Below are 20017 nucleotides of genomic sequence, written 5' to 3' on the forward strand. Positions count from 1 at the left end.
GTAAACACTATTAAAATACATATTTGAAATGAACAAAATAAATCAACAATATTTTGAGTTTGTCCAAATTTTTGTAGACAAGGACTGGATTCAACTCCCTGGGGAGCTGTTTATATTATGTCGAGAAATTACCTGGTCCATGAAGAAGTATAGAAATTGAAAAAATAATATTTTCAGGCGTTGCCTAGTATGTAGGTGAAATAATTCAATTAGTTGATTCTCACCTGCATAAATAAAGGTTTCAGCTCTTTAACTTCACAAACATCAACAGATGAAAGAATTGAAGGAATATAGATGTTCAAATATAGGCAGAATGGTGAATGTTACAGTGTGTAAAGTGGCCACTTAAACCAGCCATTGACAGGTCATAAGCCCTGTAGATGCCTGGACTTCTATATTACCTTCTCTTAAATGTTCTTCATCTCTGTTGTAATATGTTAAAAAAATAAATGGCTAAAATTTAAAAAAATAAAGTATTGTATTTTTTTTTTAAATTAAAAAATTGTTAGAATAAATAATAAAATAAACATGAATAAAACACGTATTTTAATAAAATTACAGTGTAAAAGATTGAAATAAAATTATTTAAAGAAAAAATATTTATTAATATAAAACAAATACAAACAATCCATAAAATACTAATAAAAACAATAAACAAAAAATGCATCGAAACAAAACCAACAATGTAACCAATCAAAATTAAATGTAAAAAATAAATATATCAATATAAAAACGGATCTTGTATACATTTCGTACACCCAAACAATCCGGTGTCAAAAACGATGATCTCTACGTGTTCAATGCTGTTGTATAATCTGCACATTCTTGATATAGGATTGAAGAAGTACGACCACATTATTCCTTAACGAATCGACGTGGAATGTTTTTGGGTGCCTTAAGGTATGACCAATAGGAAAACTTATTTTTATGTTACTTAAACAGCTTGAACTTTCCAATTTACCATTAACAATCTTAAAAAAATACAAAAAGTCATTTTGTTAAGTATTGATACGTTGTGTCCATTTTTTTTTCAAAATGAAGAAAGCAAGATACTATATGTTTACAAGAGAATGATGCCCCTATTCTTAAGCTGCGTCTACAACAACCAGAGACAGCGAGATTTAAAAAATGAACGCATTACATTTATTTATTTTTGACCATTATAAATAGAATATCCAATTACTGTAGCATTTGCAATTACAATAGCACTTATCTAACGTCATTCGAAAGAAAATTGTGTTAGCTTTTACTTTGCATGTATTATTTAATTTCATTACAAACCTTCACAATGGAATGTCAAGAAGACGAAAGTGAGCATTTTCGACAGCTTCTGTTCGCGTTCGATTGAGGAAATAAAGCTGCCAACGCTGCTCGCTATATAATATAGATACTATGAATTATTGTTTAATTTGTTCTAAAATAATGAAGGACACATTTTTTTTTATAGGAATAACCCGCTAAGTTTCTATTTTGAGCAGAGGCAGTTCCTTGGTATGTGCATTAGTGCAGTGCACTGCCAAGTAAAAATGTGTGTAAATAAATGTATTGATAGTAAACATATGTTTTAAGTAGAAAGAAACAGGGATTCGTTGCAATAGTATACACGTAAACATCATAATATTCAACACTAGCGCCAAAAGATCTAGCGAAATCGACTCTAGCGGACGATTTTATCATCTTGTCTATGCATGCGCAATCGTCCCAGTGCATATTCTGTTTTGCACAATCTTTTACCTTGAATTTGTAAGAAATATATCATAACTCTTAAAATCGTCATTTGAGCGAGACAAACAATGCTTCATACCGATGAATTGTGCGTTAGAGGGAGAAGATAATATACATATTCCGGGCATTACCAACGCATGCGCAGATTTGAAGATTAAAGTTCGTTTGTAATATCACTTTAAACATGCGTAATGACATGATATTAGTACGAATTTAGTGAACTATAATGTGCGTATTATGTTGGGCGCATTTAGCGTTTCTGGTTCCGATGCGCGGGCTGTCATAATAAAGCTCGTTTATCACGTCAGACCTAACATATTATTATAATATTATTGAACCTCATAATATACAAGTTGACAAAATGTAAAGAAACGAACTGTTAATGTTTTCAGTCAGGAGCCGCCAGTGATTTTGAGGCATGTCAGCAGGTGGGATAGAGGGGATACGGAAGGAGGTAACGAAAAATACGCCACCTATGAACTGATTTAATGTCATTTGTTTTTGTTGTGTCCTCTTGTTCTCTTAATTTGGAAAAAACGGTTAAACTTTATGTTAACACCCAATAGTTTCATTTTGATTTAGTTTGTAAATATGAATATGAAAAACAGAACATTTAGGTAATGTTATTATTTTGAAAAAAGGGGAGTCCGGGAGAGGGCAGTAAATTTTCCAGTCATTTTATTAGAGTTGTCAAAGTGATTTTTCTCTCTCATTTGTTTGAGCATTCTTCTTGAAAAATACTTCAGTCCCTGCAAAATTAATAGTATGTAACAAAATATGGCACAGTCCTCGTGCGACACGTGATATTATTCTCCGAGAAAAGTCAAAGGGCAAAAGAAAATTCTACTCAGAATAAAAACGGAGTCGAAAAACCGGTCTGAAAAAATATTTTTACATACATGTGGAAATAACAAGCCACTGACTAATAGAGTCGCTCAGACGGACAAAAACCATTCAACAATTATCAACCACGAAGTTAGCTACAGTTTACAGCAATACAAAGGGCTGTAGTTACTCAGGTCGACAATTGCGAGCGCAAACCGAAACCGTCCGTTACACGTTTTTTCAAACTAAAAATCAAACCAAAAATTTGGAATGCTTTTGCTCTATGCAACAACAACAACAACAACAACAAACCATCACGCCGTTTCTCCGTAAGGGTAGGCAGAGGGGATAGAACGCCACATCACTTTATTTTTGAATACATCTCTCGCTTCCTTTACATTCATACATCTTCTCATACACGCGCGCCGATTATTTCGACTTTTGACATGTCCATCTTCAAGTATTTGTTGAATCTATCAACATTTGCATTGTAAATATTCTTAACCGTTTTTTCGCAGTCCATTCGCTCTAAAAGTCCAAACCAGCGCATAGCTCCTTTCTTGATTTTGTCGATACTGCTTATCTCAGCCTTACATAATGTACGGAGCTCAACATTTGTGCATCTATCGTACATAGTTTTACCACACATGATAGAGTTAAAGGGCTTATTTATTTACTTAACACTTTATATACATAAACAGTTTATATACATATAAGGGTGGGCATATTGCCTGAAGACAATTTCTTCCTACCTACCCAAAAAGTTCAGTTTGAGAAAATTACAAGGACATGGACATATTCTAAGGAATTATACTGAATCTTGAAGGGCTTCTCTAGCGAATGATTACTCCGAGTCTAATATACATAATTAAGCCACGCAAGTTTACAAGGAAGATGTAATAAATAAAAATATTAAAATTGAGGAAAAAAAAAGCATTAAAATATTAGAGACATCAAAAAAGCTCTTAACTTTATAAAAAATCAACAAATTATGGCGGTAGAAAATCGCACATGAAAGATTAATATCCATTTATTCAATATTTATTTGTTCATTAAATAATTGCAGCAAGCGTTATTTTATGGGTTATTTATGAAAATCAGGTAGAATAACATGGAGAGTGAAAATCTAAAAATCAATAGAAAAAGATAGGCTGCTAAACTGCCGATATGTACAGAAAAGAGAAACAAACAATTCATCACGCTGCTTTCCCGTGAGGGTAGGCAGAGAGAATAGAACCAGATAAGATTATTCAAACTTTTGAATTGTCCGTCTTCAAACATTTGTTGAATTTGGTCATGCCATGTCTTTTCGGTTTTCGTCGTTTTTTGCATTCATCAACATTCGCATTGTCAATCAAGAAAAATATTTCCATATTATGTGCAGAACCCGCGTTTAGCAAGCGAATAACTTTATAAATAGGTGACTTCAAAAGACTTTATTGAAGCTGAAAAACTATCATTTAATACGAATGTGTGAATATTTTTACAAAACAAAAGCCATAAATGGCTAATAAGTTTTCCACTAATGCGGTATTATAAATATCGCCCTGAGACTTCATTTTTTTATCATAAGAAACACTAAATCAAAAAACTTTATATAGTTGGTACACATATTAATTATATTCTTATGTTTTTCATTGTTTTTTACTATATATTTTACTATATTATTTATGTTTAAGTAACATTATGTATTCTTAGCACATACATATATTTTTCGTGCGCGGGAAAAAGCGCTTGAGTAAAAAAATCTATTTTTCAGGAAAGCCAATCGAAGCACGAATGATGAAATCAGGCGAGAGTGTAAATCTGCGTCTCTGAGATGGTTTGGTCATGTAGAACGAATGGACGACGAAAGAATGGTAAAACAAGTATATACGGAGAAAATGAACGGTAACGTGAGACGAAGACGACCAAGGAGGACGTGGCGCGATCAGAAAAACCAAAATCCAAACCAAAAAGTCATGTCAAAAGCAGGCAGGACCGAAGGGCATGTATGACAAGATGTATGAATGTGGAAGAAGCTAGAAATATTTGCCAGGGGAGACGTGTATGGCGGTCCATTCTCTCTGCGTACCCCTACGGGTAAATGGCGTGATGGTAGTAGTAGAAGCCAATCAAAGTTTCGAGTGTGTTTAAACATCGAGAAAGCTGCTGACAAATCATAAGAATTCCCAACTGTTTTTAGTAAAAAAAAAAATAACATACTTTTGCATGTAATTTCATTTTGACCATTTTATGAATTGAGCTTTTTTTCCCGCGCACGGAAGATATATTTACATAATAATGATTTTTAAGTTCTCATATTTTATTAGCTATGCATTTATAATTTAATAGTTTTAGTTTTTTTTGTAATTTTTTTTGTTCTTGTTATTATTAGTAAAGAACTACTTATACTTTAAAACATAAAAAATCTCCACCTTAGAACAAGCTGAGCCATGCTAGATGGAGACTATCCTAACCAGAGGACGCTCAGTATTCATTTTCTAATTCACTAGTTTTATATAGATTCCCTGGTATTTAATATGTTTACTTATTTATGCAAAAAATTAATAGAAATAAAAAAAAAACAGATGGTAGAAACTATTATGTTATGTTTATAAAGTGTATTTATAAAAATGCAGCACGACAGAATTACAAACAAAATGTCTTTAGAAAACAATAAAACCATTTTTTTTTTCTTTTTTAATGAATTATAGTACCAATAATATCGAGAATACTCGTATCACGGAACAATTAGTAAATAATTTTTTAACATAAATTAAATTCTTATACTCTAAAATGACGGGTGTAAAGTAAAGCAGACTACAATTGTCAAATAAATAAAAAAATATAAAACAATTAATTTTTTAAAAGAAAAAAAAAAAAAATTAAATGAATAAGTCACTCAGATACCAACATAATATTAAAATTCCTTAATTCCATACAAGTCATGGTCAAAATAGCTTTGTATTCAAAGGTGTACAAAATTATAATAATCTTCCTAATGAACTAAAAACTATTAAAAATAATATATCAATAAATAAATTTAATGTTAATCTGAAGAAATTTTTTGAACTCGTGTAAAAACAACATTAAATTTTAATTAGTATGAATGTATTATTGTTTTATGTTTTTTCTTTATATATCCTATCTTTTTATTTTTCTTTTCATGAACTCGTATTTAAAATTATATAAACTCTTATTAATAAACAACTAAAACAGTGTAAGTCACTCTCCAAGCACAAAAGTTAGTCTCTTTTTTTGGAGAGTTACAGTGATAACATTTACTAGATGCGTAAAAGTAGATATGTTTAGAATTTTACAAAAACATGTAATTTTTATGAAATTTTATGAATAAATTTTTTTTTAAATAACTTTGTTTTTATCGTAAAAAGTTTTTAAAATCTGATAAGTGAAACGACATTGAATGTATGAATTTCATAGATTTTTGATAAAACTCCTAAGTTACATAATAAATTTAAAAAAACTCCTTTGTGTATTTAAAAAAAATAAATATAACGAGCGCTTTTACGAACGCAAGCATACCATTATTGAAGATGTCTGCTTTAAATACGAAATTATTCAAGAGGTACGCTTTAAAGTTATTTTTTCAATTAAGAAAATATTTAATAAATGTAAAAGTCACGTACGTTTTCCCAAAGCAGCTGCGCTGTTTATGTTTATACAATTAGCGGAATCTACTGCTTCTTTCGAGCGAATCACTTAAATTGGTATTTGCGAACAAAGACTCCGAGTAAGCGCAACTCCTGATTATAATTTTGCAAAATAATATTTAATTGAAAAGAAAACTAAATAGTTATTTATTTAAACTTTTGCATCCAAAGCATGAAATAGGTGTAGTATACATATATGCTTTTAGTTTGCGAGACGAAATCCATTTGTATCGACAGAAAAAAAATAGCAGTAGATACTTTATCAAATGTTATTAAATATTATGGCTAGTCTCTTTTTTGGAAAGTTACAGTTATATGATTAACTAAATATATGAAAGTTGATTGTACTTAAAAAACATAATAATATTATGTAACAATATTAATTAATAATATTTAAAAATGTCTATAACCACTTACCGACTTTTCTAAATCTACCGGTTTTGAGACGAACCCGTCTCGCACTGATTAGGTTATAAAAAAAGGTTTGATGTTGTAGGAGAAATAGTTTTTAAAAAAGGGGGACTCTTTTTTGCGTGCAAGGGTTGCCAATACAAATCACGGCATGTTAGTTATACATTTTTGGGCAACAACTATAGTAAAGGTGTTAAGTGGGGTTTGCATGTTGGTTTAATGTGTGTTTTGACAAAGAGACGGGTACATATCGAAACCGTTAGACACAGAAACGTCTGTAAGTTTGACCAAAAAGTTAATGCTTTAAACAATAAATAATAGTGGATACTTTAATTATGTATTGGTTATGTCATTAAATTCCTACTACTACTATAACTACCATCACGCCATTTCCCCGTAGGGGTAGGCAGAGAGAATGGACCGCTACACACGTCTATTCTGGCATACATTCCTAGCTTCTTGCACATTCATACATCTTGTCATACATGCCCTTCGGTTCTGTCTGCTTTTGACATGACCAGACTTAAGATTTTGGTTTATCTGATCATGCCACGTCTTCCTTGGTCGTCCTCGTCTCACGTTACCGTTCATTTTCGCCATATATAGGTACTTGTTTTACCATTCTTTCGTCTTCCATTCATTCTACGTGACCAAACCATCTCAGAGACCCTTTCTTAATCTTATCAATTATACTTGACTCAGATTTACACTCTCGCCTGATTTCATCATTCGTATGTCATACATTGATTTCCCACACATTTGTCTAAGAGATCGCATTTCAATGTCATTTAGATAAATTAAAGCAGCAAAAATTGAATCCATAAATAGTAAGTAGGTACGAAAAATAATGCTGATCAAAGGACTTATCTAGCAGAGTCCAAAATGGTTAATCTAGGATGACCACGTCACACGGACAGTTACTTTTACACAGTCCAGTGTCCACTGTCCGCATCCACACCATATTAAAACTATATGGCACTATTACCGACAGTCATACGTCATAAATCTCGGAACTACATACATAGTCTGGACAAACGATATTTTAAAGTCCGTCGTATAACTAAGCTACCGTCTTGTGTCATAAGAAGCAAGGGCTTAACAACAAAACATACATACTAAGAAAGATATAACAAATATACAATATTTCTTTTAGTCCACTCCTGTCTAGTTTCGAACGTATCAATCTCACACTACCATCCTTGCAAGACAAAAAAACTTTATTTATTAGTCTAATTGGCAGCATACTGTTAAAATAAAATAGGAAAGAATTCATTAGAATCCTCTTTACCTTCAGAAAGAAGCTTGTTTAGCTTTTAAACCAGTCAGTGTAAAAAAATAATTGTGGTTAAAAACGAAGTTGTTTTATTTATCTAATTATATGTACATACTAACATTCATTTGTTTAAACATACTGCCGTCATAAGAATAATTTTAATGATTCTACATTGCCATTAAGGTATTATGATATAAAACTCTTACTATGTAGATGGTATTAAATAACAAATATTTCTTAAACGTGATTTATTTCAATGTGAAATTTTATTTCAATTAAGATAATTAAAAACCCTCGTGGCAAGAAAAAGTTTTATTTCAGCTTATTCCTATTAATTATTTAACAGGTAAACGAAATTTATTCATAACATACGCTGGTTGTAAATCGTGATATAAATATTCCCATTTCGCCGTGTAAAAGCGATCAAATTGTAATCGCAAAAAAATATTAAGCGTTACTTGAATATTTTTTTTTTAAACATTTAAAGCACAAACATTGTGCACAAACAAATCATAATAAAATAAATATAAAACAACTTTGGTTTTAACCACTTTTTCTTTCTACCGACCGGTTTCAAAGCGATACAAGTTTCTTAAGCAAGGTGGAATATAGTTAATTATACCTTGATAAAGAAGCTTGCGTATCTGGAAAGTGGAAAAAAATCATCTTTATTTTTATTAAAAAAATAATATTAGTGGTTAAGGCTGTAGTCTAAAGAAAAGAAAAGAGTTTGAAAAAAAAAGATAATTCTGGTTGTAATATTCAATTTTAAACAATATCTTATTGATTTTTTATGACCTTCAGACCTGCCATTATCGTTTTCGGTAAGGGCAGGTATGAAGGTCATAAAAACGCAAATGAGATGTTGTTTTAAATTAAATATTACAACCAGAATTATCATCTTTAAAAAAAAAGGGAATACAATTCTATTAAAAAAGGTTTCAACTAAAGTATTTCAATAATTTTTATTTTATTTAAGTATTACCGAAGGCATAATTTTAAGAAGAAATAAATAAAAACGTCACAAAATTTACAATATTAAAACGCTTTAAATTATTACAACAAATTTTAGTACAATACTTAGTCTTTATTGAGATCCCAGATACCTTAGTTTAGTCTAAATTTGAAACGGCGTAATCTGCCGGTCTAAAATTATTATATTTTAGTTACATAAAACTTTTAAGTATATTTTTCAACAGAAATACCTTCAAAAAATATTGTTTTTATCTAATTTATATTTTTTATTTTTTTATTATTGCGCGATTTAAAAAAACATTCCTTTAAAATGACTAAATCGTATGATTTCCTTATTTTGCGTTCGTTTTACCAGACTACAGCTTTTAACAAAAAGTTGTTGTATATTTTTTTTTTTACTTGAATCGTCCAAACCTCAAGATTTCATAAAGAATACCAAAGTGGATATTATTTAGTTAGCTAAATGAAGAGTTGAGTGATTTTGCGACGGTTTGACGGAAAGTTGGGATACCGTAATCAATAAATTGATAACCCGGAGACTTACGTAATTGGAAAGAAAAGTTGGTCCTGTTACTTAAATCGGACCCACAAAGTTAATTCCCAAACACTATCGGAATGCCAAACTGTAAACAAAATCCACCTTAGTACATTTGCGAAAGACAATATTCTGCCTGATAAATGGCTAGTTTATTGTGTATGAAAATAATTGGTAGAATTCCACAATGTTTTGAGTATGTCCAAATGCTTGCAGATTGGCTGGATTTTCTCCCTAGGGAGGTGTTTATATTTAAATATAAATATGAATTTAAATATGACCAGCTCTCTAGGGAGAATATCCAGCCAGTCTGCACGCATTTGGACGACCTCAAAACATTGTTGAATTAACTACCTGGTAAAAGAAGAAGTACACAAAATTGGAAAATTGTTTTCAGGCGTTGCCTAGTACGTGAATTGGTTCAGCCGGATGAATCTCACCCACATAATAAATGTTTCAGCTCTTTTACTTCACAAAAGTCAACAGATGGAAGAGTTAATGACAGGTCATAAGCCCTGTAAACGCCTAGACTCCCATATTCTCTTCTCAAAAATGTCTTCCCTCTCTGTTGCAACAAATTTAAAGGAAGAATTCCATTTTAAAATTTGGTTCGGTATACAAAATAAAATTCTTTTATTGGTTTTATTCTACTTTTTTTAAATATACAAGAATGTATAATGTGACGCGTTTCGTCTTGTTAGGACATTACCAAACTCTTCATCGATCATTATCAAATCAATCTATTATCAATCGATCATTATCAAAACAAGACGAAACGCATCACATTATACACTCTTGTATATTCAAAAAATAAAAGTAGAATTAAATCCAATAAAAGCATTTTATTTTGGATACGTTACCAAATTTAAAATGGCTAGCGTTTATTTTTTTATTTTGTAAGTGTACGAAAAGTGGATCGAAAAGAATATTTACGACAGTCCTTTGCCGTTTTGAAGTTTAAAATCAAGAAAAGAAAGAAATGTCTTTTTTTTCCATAATTTCAACAAAAAATTAAATCGAAATAAATTCAAATATTAAATCTCTATCATATTATCCGTATGAAATGCATTGAACAGATTTGGAGCCATGAAAAATAAGTGTCTTAGCCCGAGTCAGGATTTACAAAAAGGGATTTTCAATAAATCATTAAATAGATCCATAAAAAAATTTAGGGAATAAATGTATAAACATATTTGAGACATGGCTGGCAATAGATTTCTCGTAGCTTCAAACGTTCAGTTTCCTGAAATAATTGGTTGGAGTGAAAAGTTGAATTTTTATGAAGTATGATTTTAATAATTAGTTTTTAAACCGTTTCTAAAAGCCTTATATGTTTATTATAGGCTCTTCCTATAGTTTAATAGAAGAAGTAGTAAGTTATTAGTTATGTTCAGAGGGGAAAATCAATTTGCACGTCGGAAATATAATTTCATTCCCATTCTCGCTCCTATGGATTTTTCATTGTGAGTACATACGACTCTCCTAATGAATTGACTCTAGGCTTACTTGTAATGACGTAGGGCACTTCGTTTTCCGACTAGAAAAGCCACCCCTAATAAAAGCTTCTCTAACACCTCTCTTCATACATCGCGTAAAAATTCTTACGAAAGAATTTTACGCCTCGCAGATTTTGTTATCTAGAGCTTACGCTACCGAAAAAAAAATCAATAGTAGGTCGTGAAAAGTCGGAATAATCGACGTGCGTGCATGAGAAGATGTATGAATGTGAAGGAAGCAAAGGAAGTGTGCCAGGACAGAGTGGTGTGGCGTTCTATCCTCTCTGCCTACCCCTCTGGGGAAATGGCGTGATGGTTAGTTAGTTAGTTAGTTAGTTAGTCAAAATTTTAGAAAAATACAATTAGTGATAATTGTTATCAAGATTAAAATTTGTTGCAAAAGAGAGGGAAAACATTTTCGTATGGGAAATATGTAAGTCTAGGCATTTACAGGGCTTATGATCTGTCACTGGCTGAAGTAGTCACTTTAAACGCTGTTCAACAATCCCTAGAGAGCGGATTCCAGCCTTGACTATTATCATTTGGACCAACTCCAAATATTGTTGATTAACTGGTATAAGAAGCATACAAACAAACAAACCATCAAGCCGTTTCCCCGTAAGGTTAGACAGAGAGAAAAGAATGCCGTACCACTGTATTTTTGTATACAGATCATCTCGCTTCCTCTACATTTATACATCTTCTTTCGTTGTCCATTCGCTCAACATGTCCAAACCACCGTTAAGCTCAATTTTTGATTTTGTCGATAGTGCTTATTACATAATGTACGGATCTCGACGTTTGCGCACCAATCGCGCATTCGTCTAAGAGATCACATTTCAACAGCATTCTGCCTGTTTTAAGCTTCGTTTTTCCAGTACCGTACATCACTCTCATACCTGAGGATCGGGACCAGGACTCCATTGTGAACTGCTAATGTTGCTTCCCGCGACAAACATTTATTTGCCAAGGTTGATTTGTGTTGAAGTGAACCGTTCACTCTGTTCCCGGCACTCTGCCTCCTTTCAATATATGTGTATCTCAGTCATTCCATCCCTAGTAAACATACTTATAAGATAAACAAATTCATCTACCTGTTTCAGTATAACCCCTTAGAAGCATATAAATCTAAACATATTGTCCGGCGTTGCTTAGTATGTAGGTGTAATAATTAAGTCAAATTATATTACCGGCATCATATATTACCTGCATCCTGATTTCAGATTTATAAATCCACAAAAATCAACAGTTGGAAGAATCGAACACATACAGATAATCGAACAGGCAGAATGGTGAAAGTTAGGCAGCGTGTGAAGTGGCCGGGTAAATAAAACCAATGATAGAACATAAGCCCTGAAAATGCTTCTAAAAAATATATATATAAAATGTTCGCCATCTCTGTTGCAATATGTTAAGAAAATAAAATTAATTTAACCCAGAAACACCAATCTTTTAAACGCCGATATAAATCGTTACCTTTTCAATCTAGCCAAAGTGCTTTGGAAATAGAATTTAATATTATTAGTAAATCGCTGAATTGGCAGCGACGGGTTAATCGGTCCGTCAAAGTGTAGTGGTAAGGTCGTCGGCGATTCCTTATCCGCACCCAATAATGGTGCATAGTTCGCTGAATTAGAACAACAATTGCAGTGTCCCGATCATTTACCAAACGAAGAAGAAGCAATAAAAGACATTAAATATTTATTAAAACTAGAACGTTTTTTTATTTATTTAAAAATGAGCACCAAAGGTGAAACAAAATGGTAAATGTTATACCTACGTCATTCGAAAGAAATTTTTCTGCTCTATGAAAAATTGTGTTTACTTTTACGTCACATAATATATTTTACTTAATTACAAGCCTTCTAAATGGAATGTCAAGTAGACGAAAGTAAGCATTTTCGACACCTCCTTCTGTTCGCGTTCAACCGAAGGAATAAAAGAGAAAACAAATAAGGAGAATACACTATAGACCGTTATCCACCCCGTATTCTTTTACCGACAAAAAACATAAAACTTTGGACAAACGTTAGCAAATTATGGTTGCCCTCGTTGTGTAATGGTCAGCGCGTTTGCTTACCATGCAAGAGGTCTCATGTTCGATACCCGACATGGTTGATGTGAAATATTTATTTAAAAGGGTGTTTTTACGCTAGAATATTTCATAGTCCCTGAACTGGTACCTGAAGCGTAAGACTTATCATCTTACCTTCAAGTAACAAAAATGATTAAGATACGCTACGATTGGTGTACCAATGCAGTGCCATATGCACCATTATGCAGAAAAGAAATGATGATGATAGTTTTTGCAAGAACATATTTTTTATTTGGTGAAATTTTAAAATGTAGAGCGAATGGACAGTGAAAGAACGGCTAAGAATATTTACAATGCGAGTGTTGATGGATGCAGAAATAAAGGAAGACCGAGAAAGACACGGAATGACCAAATCCAACAAATACTTGAAGATGGACTTGTCAAAAGTCGGAATAATCGGCGCGCGCGTGCATTAGAAAATGTATGAATGTAGAGGAAGTGAGATCTGTATGCAAAGATAGAGAGATGTGGCGTTCTATCCTATCTGCCTACTCTAACGTGGAAACGGCGTGATGGTTTAGTTGTTTGTTTTATTATTTTTAAACCTTAACAAAGGAACAATCATGTTCTGAAACCGGACGGTAGATTAAGTTTATTTGGTAAAGAAAATATTTAGATATACATATTTTAAAATTTAGAAAACAATTTTTGTTCTAGTCCAGGAGAACGACGAATACAGTTATGCGTGAAAAATTTAACCAAAATCATGGACGAGTGCTTTCGAAATTAGAATCCTGAAATATAAAATTTAATGGGGGTCTCACTTGTATCAACCTCCATTGATAAAAAAATAATATTATGTAATTGCTCCAAGAATATTAATTGATTTAATGGCAAATATAAAGGACTCAAAATGTAAAACTAATTTAAAAATAAAAATAACTACACATATAATGTAAAATCTATAAAACAACTTTATGTAAAAGCTTTGTTACTATGCGCACGTAAACATTATTCTCTATCTTCCGTTACAAATACAAGAGTTGCTAGATATTCCACCCTGATGCTGCAAAAAATATTTTAAAAATACTACCTTCGGTCAAAGAGGATTGGTCTACTACTCGGTTAAAGTTTACAATCTACTTCCATTATCCATAAAGACAATTAGTAAGTTCTCACAATATAAAATTGCTATTAAGAAATGGATAGTGGAGGTGGGTTGCACACGCATCGATGGGTGGATCAAGCCAAATAGGTAAAATGTGTGTACTGTTAATGAAATTTGTTCTATTGGTCTATATAAATTGGTTATGTTTTTTATGATTATTTTAGTTTTGTATTGTTTATTATGTTAATGATAATTAGGTTAATTGGATTATTTAGTTTTTTTATTGTTATTTTTAAGTTAACTTTGTTAAATAGCTAATCTAAGGCATGTTTCACATTTTGTAAAATGTTTCCCTCGGCACGGGACACCCCAGTGAAGGAACATTATTCTGAATTAAAAAAAGAATACAAACAATGTTAAAGTATAGATAAATAAATAAATATAAATACTGTAGCCAGATATTTATTTGAAAAATATATGTAGATTAACAAACGCATTAGTTTATATGATTTGTTCACATATTATTCATATTCTTATATATTACATTACTTTATATATGTTTTTTATTTCATATATTTTATCATATTATTTATGTTAAATAAACATCACATATTCATAGCACATTTATACGTTATTTTGATAAAATAATGATTGTTATATTCCTACATTTGATTAGCTATGCATTAATAATTAAGCGGTTTTGTTTTTTTTTGTTATTGTTATATTATTATATAACTATTTATAATTTAAAACCTTAAAATCTCTATCTTAAAACAGGCTGAGCCATGTTAGATGGAAACTATCATAACCATAGAACACATTTTCTAATCCACTCGTTTTATATAAGGTAGATTCATTGGTAAAAAAATCAACTTAATCCTTCACGTCATAGATAATCAAAATACGCATTAAATGTCAAATTAGCATTAATATATGCACCAGCATTTCAAATGATGAGAATTAATGCTTCGCATGCTAATAAAATTAAATAAAAAATTCCATCACTGATACGAATTGCGTAGAGCGCAAAACAGTTTCATGAAATGAACCAATAAAGAAGATCCGAGTGAATATTTCACAAAGAACGGAAGCTTTGCTACGTACATACCACATGGAGCATAATATTACAAAGACTGATGTCACTTTGAGATAACTCAGACGTGAATAGTAAATCTAGCTTTAGGGAAACGTAAAGGTCGACTTTCTAGAAAAGAACCATTCGAATGGAAGAAAGTGCTATTCTTTCGAATGAAAATCCGAATACGGAAATTCATTCGATGAACTGGTAGCCGTACTGAACAATTGAACGTAATTATGCAGAAAGCAGCCAGCAATTTTGAAAACATGAGATATTAGTGTCATCAAGATCAGGAAGGTCAATTCTATATTCTGGCTAAAACAGCCAGGTCGCTTTCATACGAAAAACTGTAATAAACCTTCTGAAAATTCCACGATGTCAAAACGTCATGAAAATTAATTTCATCTCATATATTCAGAGTTTGTATGAAGTTTCATTCATTATTGGATCTGTCTGTTTTCTGCAGAATGCATATTTTTAGGCTGTGTTAGCCAGACTTTAAAAAAATACTAAAATTCCTTTAAAACACAATTAAATTATTTATAAAGCTATTATAAAGAGTGAATAAAGTGATTCTTTACAATTAAGTACCCTCATATAAACATACAATTATATGATCAATACAATAATATGAAAATCTTAGGTTGTGTGGGCGACTATACGTTAAAAATTATTAAATCTTGTCATACATACATAATTGAATACTTTTTTGTACTATAAAAAAAAACAATTTCATGCTTATTTAATCATTGTCGTGTAGATTTAATTATTCACCCTTTTCACAAAAGTGATATTATGCCAGTTTCACTTTTCTATGGCTGGCTGGTTTCTGCATAACTACGTTCAATTAACAGTCGCTCACCTCATGGTATAGTGGTTAGCATGATTTTGCCTACCATTCAAGAGGTCTCAGGTTCGATTCCCAACATGGCTGACATTAATAAATAATACTAGTCCTGAATGTCGGTATCTGTTCTAGTTTCTTCCGAAACCCAAACTTATTGAAATAAAGTAAAAGTCAGTCTTTGTTGAACCTTACGAGTTCATAAAAATATTATAAGTGTTAAATAAAATACACAGTTAAATAAAAGGCATACATTTAACAGGTAATTTTGTTTTTTTTAGCGCATTTTGGTTCGTTGTTTTGTTATACATATATAACTTATATTATGTTACGGTTCTTCAATGTACGCTAAAGAAACTTATCAATTACAAAGGAATTACAAAAATATAAGACGAAGATCCCAGAACTACTAACTATAGTCAACGAATCACAAAGTTAGTCAAGTTTTTTTTTGTTAGACAATGGAAATACAATACTAATTATTTGAATGTACTACAATCCAATATCTCTAATTGTGCAAATTTTTCACCCGAGTACAGTCGAATATAATCCGACACATCCCGACGGCAGGGCACATCATTGGTACACCAACCGCAGCGTATCCTGATTATTTTTGTTACATGAAGGTAAGATGATCAGTCTTACGCTTCAGATGCCAGTAGAGAAACTATAAAATATTCTAGCGTAAAAAGCATTTTAAAATAAATACTTCATGTCAACCATGTCGGGAATCGAACCCGAGACCTCTTGCATGGTGAGCAAGGGCGCTGACCACTACACCACGAGGCCAATTGTTTATACACGCATTCTAAAATAAGGGAAATGTTCTTTCCCCATTTCCGTTATCAATAAATAACTCTATAAAGAAATGTCAATAGAAAACGTTGGAAAAATTATATTTTTACAACTCAGATTTTTATTTACTTAATCATTTGAAATGCATATTACATTTTAAGTTTACTTAACTGAGTAAGTGAGGCAAGTACGCAACATTTGCTCTCACTCCCCCAGGAGCCCACATCAATAACAGCTAGCAATCTCCGTTTCCAGTATACAAACATGACTTACTTTCATCAGTTTACCGAGTTTTTTTTAAAAATTCGTTTTTCATCAATTTTAAATGACAGCGTTCTAAAATCACCAAAGGAACAACAAAGTTTGAAACAGTTAAATAATTACTATAAGAATTAGATAAAGTATAAATAAATAAAGCTCTTTTAATTTATAAATATAGTCCCATAATTTAAAAATAGACCTACCAAATTCAAACAAGCCACGAATGGCGAAAGTTACAGTGCAATTTGTCTACCGACTGATTACTCAAGGAGATTCTTAACGAAAATATGCAACTAATTATTTATAGATGGCGCTTTTATCATTTTTTATAATTTACGTCCTTTTCACAAAATGGTGTACAAACCAAAAATTACTTATCTTATTTTTTGTTTTGTACACCATTTTGTGAAAAGGACCTAAATAATATTGTTATGGTATTTGCTACAAACATTATAGTGAAAAGTTTCCGCAAACCAAGTTTTGTAAAATTTCCATTGAAAATAAACGTAAAAATGGCATTTTTCAATAAAAAATGATAAAAGCGCCGTCTATGAATAATTAGTTTCATATTTTCGTTTCGAATCACCTTAAACCAAATAATAACAGATCACAGTCAAATATCTAGAACGCTTTTGTTCATCTTTAAAAAAGATTTATAAGCGTTATTAAGACGTCGATTTCATTGTTCGATGTTCATTGTTATTTATTAAAGAAATGTAAGAAGTTAGAAGAGTGGTACTTAAATCCACAAATTTGGAATAACCAGTGAACGGTTTTATCACTTTTGCGACATCTTCGAGACTGGTATCTTTATCATAAAATAACATGTAACTATACGAAAACAGTATGGATATACCTTCGAGTAATAAAACGTCACTGGCTGATAAAGTCGCCCTTACGGACAAAAACCATTATATGATTATCAACCGCGAAGTTAAAAATAATGATAATATTTGGCTGATTTATATAGCGCCATTTTTGTAAAAAAATCACCTCAAGGGCGCTTTACAATTGTATATCTAAACTTACATTCTAACTAAACTAAAGTGATATATTATATTTCCAGGTTTAAAATTGAGGGTATGATAGTCTATAGAAGTAGGATTTTAGTTGGGATCTATAGCTACAGTTTACAGCAATAAAAATAGCCGTAGGTACTCAGGTTGAAAATTGCAAGTGCAAACCAAAATCATCCGTTACGCGTTAAACCGAACCAAAAGTTTTGAACGTTTTTTTATCCAATAGAGCAAAGCGAAAAATTATATTATGGTAATCAAATTAAATTATTTTGACCAAACGACTTTTTTACCAAGTGTTAGTGGGTAGATACTAAATACAAGAGTTTATATAAGGTTATTCTAATGACTTTAAAAATATATATTTGTCGCTAATATATATAGATGTCGCGAAAGCGATAAAACCGATAACTGGTTATTCCAAATTTGTGGATTTAAGTATCATTGGTCTATTTTTTAAGGCATCTTAAATTAAAGAAGTACGAATCCGCGGTTGTCCCCGTCAGACTTCGCACGGGGAATGCTCGGCTGCAGTAACTGCGTATTTTTCCGATTGATCCGTGGTATTACGATCAACTTAGGTGTAATGGAGGTTATTTTTCATTCATGTAACTACCTTAGACATTGGCAGCTTAAGCTGTTTTATCTTCCCGCTAGCAGAACCAGCCTGCCAATTGTAATGTCAGTAAGAGTACACCAATCGCAGCGTATCTTGATCATTTTTGCTACATGAAGGTAAGATGATCAGTCTTAAGCTTCGGGGACTGTGAAATATTCTAGTGTGAAAACACCCCTTTTCTTAAATAAACATTTTATTTTAACCATGCCGAGAATCAAACCCGTGACCTCTTGCATGGTAGGCTAACGCGCTGACTATTACACCACAATGCCGATTTAGTTATTGTAAATTAAAATATCAACCAAACATTAATTTCATAACATTTAATTATACGTACATAGGAATATTACAATTTGTTAGTCTGTATCTATTACGTTTTATTTTGTATCAACACTGTTTTTATATCAGTTTATTAGAATTAAAAATACTTTTTATAAAAAAATATTGTTAAGTTATTCTTCTGCCTAAAAATTGATTGTATTTTTAAAAAAAAGTTTATACAAACCTTTAGACGACATAGCTGTTGATAACCGCTTTACTGATGAAAAAACGAATTTGAACATACCTAAAACAAAAAAAAAACATAATTTAAGAAATATTCCAAAATGGGCAGATGAAACATGGCATGACCGCTATGCATTCTTTATTATCCCTACTCATAAAATAAATAGTTACTTTGGAAATTCAAAACCGCACAAGTAAAAGGATATTATATTGTAAGCTCACTCTAAATCTACAAGAGTGGTTGGAAGATAAATAGTTTAAAAATAAATATTACATTTCTTTACAAAACCCAAGGGAAAAATTACTATAATGTAAATTTATTTCATCACAGGAAAAAAATATCTGCACGCTTTCGTTTCATTGCTTTATTCTCAAACGAATATGTTAAAATGTAATTTCTTCTCTCCGACGCAAAAGGTGAAAGTAAATATTGCATCCTTTCAAGGCAAATGACTATTTAAATAGACATAATCTCGATATATACGTAAAAAAATGTGGAATTATAAAAATCCAGGCATTAGGAGTGCTAGCGAACAGTTGGTTAAAAGTTGAAGTGATCACTTTATACGGCATATTTAATAAAGTGATTACTTAAATCAGGCTTCCATATACTATGATTTAAGTATAATATGTATATATATATATTTGAATACTGTTTGTTATAAAATAAGGAAGTTCAGTGGGTGTTTTTATATTTGTTAATAAACTATTAAACAACTAAGCAAAAAAATATTTTTTCATTTTTTGTATATCGTATTATCAGCGCTACGATTTATCAATGTTTTGTATTTCTGAAATAAATATAACTCCGCGTGTGACGTCAGAAGTTCTCTTCCGCTTATTCTCTGTCAGTTCTGCTGATTG

General features: G+C 31.4%; 1 protein-coding gene and 1 long non-coding RNA gene across 10 annotated transcripts in view; one reads left to right on the plus strand and one right to left on the minus strand.

Annotated features, from left to right (window-relative positions):
- trio (trio Rho guanine nucleotide exchange factor) overlaps positions 1-20017 on the minus strand; it is a 492673-nt gene that overhangs the window by 305428 nt on the left and 167228 nt on the right. The window lies entirely within an intron of this gene.
- On the plus strand, positions 10278-13077 carry LOC148282878 (uncharacterized). Its single transcript, XR_015822003.1, has 2 exons — positions 10278-11074; positions 11226-13077. It is a non-coding gene; the product is annotated as an uncharacterized LOC148282878 (long non-coding RNA).

The sequence above is a fragment of the Micrasema longulum genome, unplaced genomic scaffold (genome assembly GCF_059751315.1).
Source record: "Micrasema longulum isolate JH-2025_06_02 unplaced genomic scaffold, ASM5975131v1 h1tg000281l, whole genome shotgun sequence".
In the NCBI taxonomy this organism is placed as follows: domain Eukaryota; kingdom Metazoa; phylum Arthropoda; class Insecta; order Trichoptera; family Brachycentridae; genus Micrasema; species Micrasema longulum.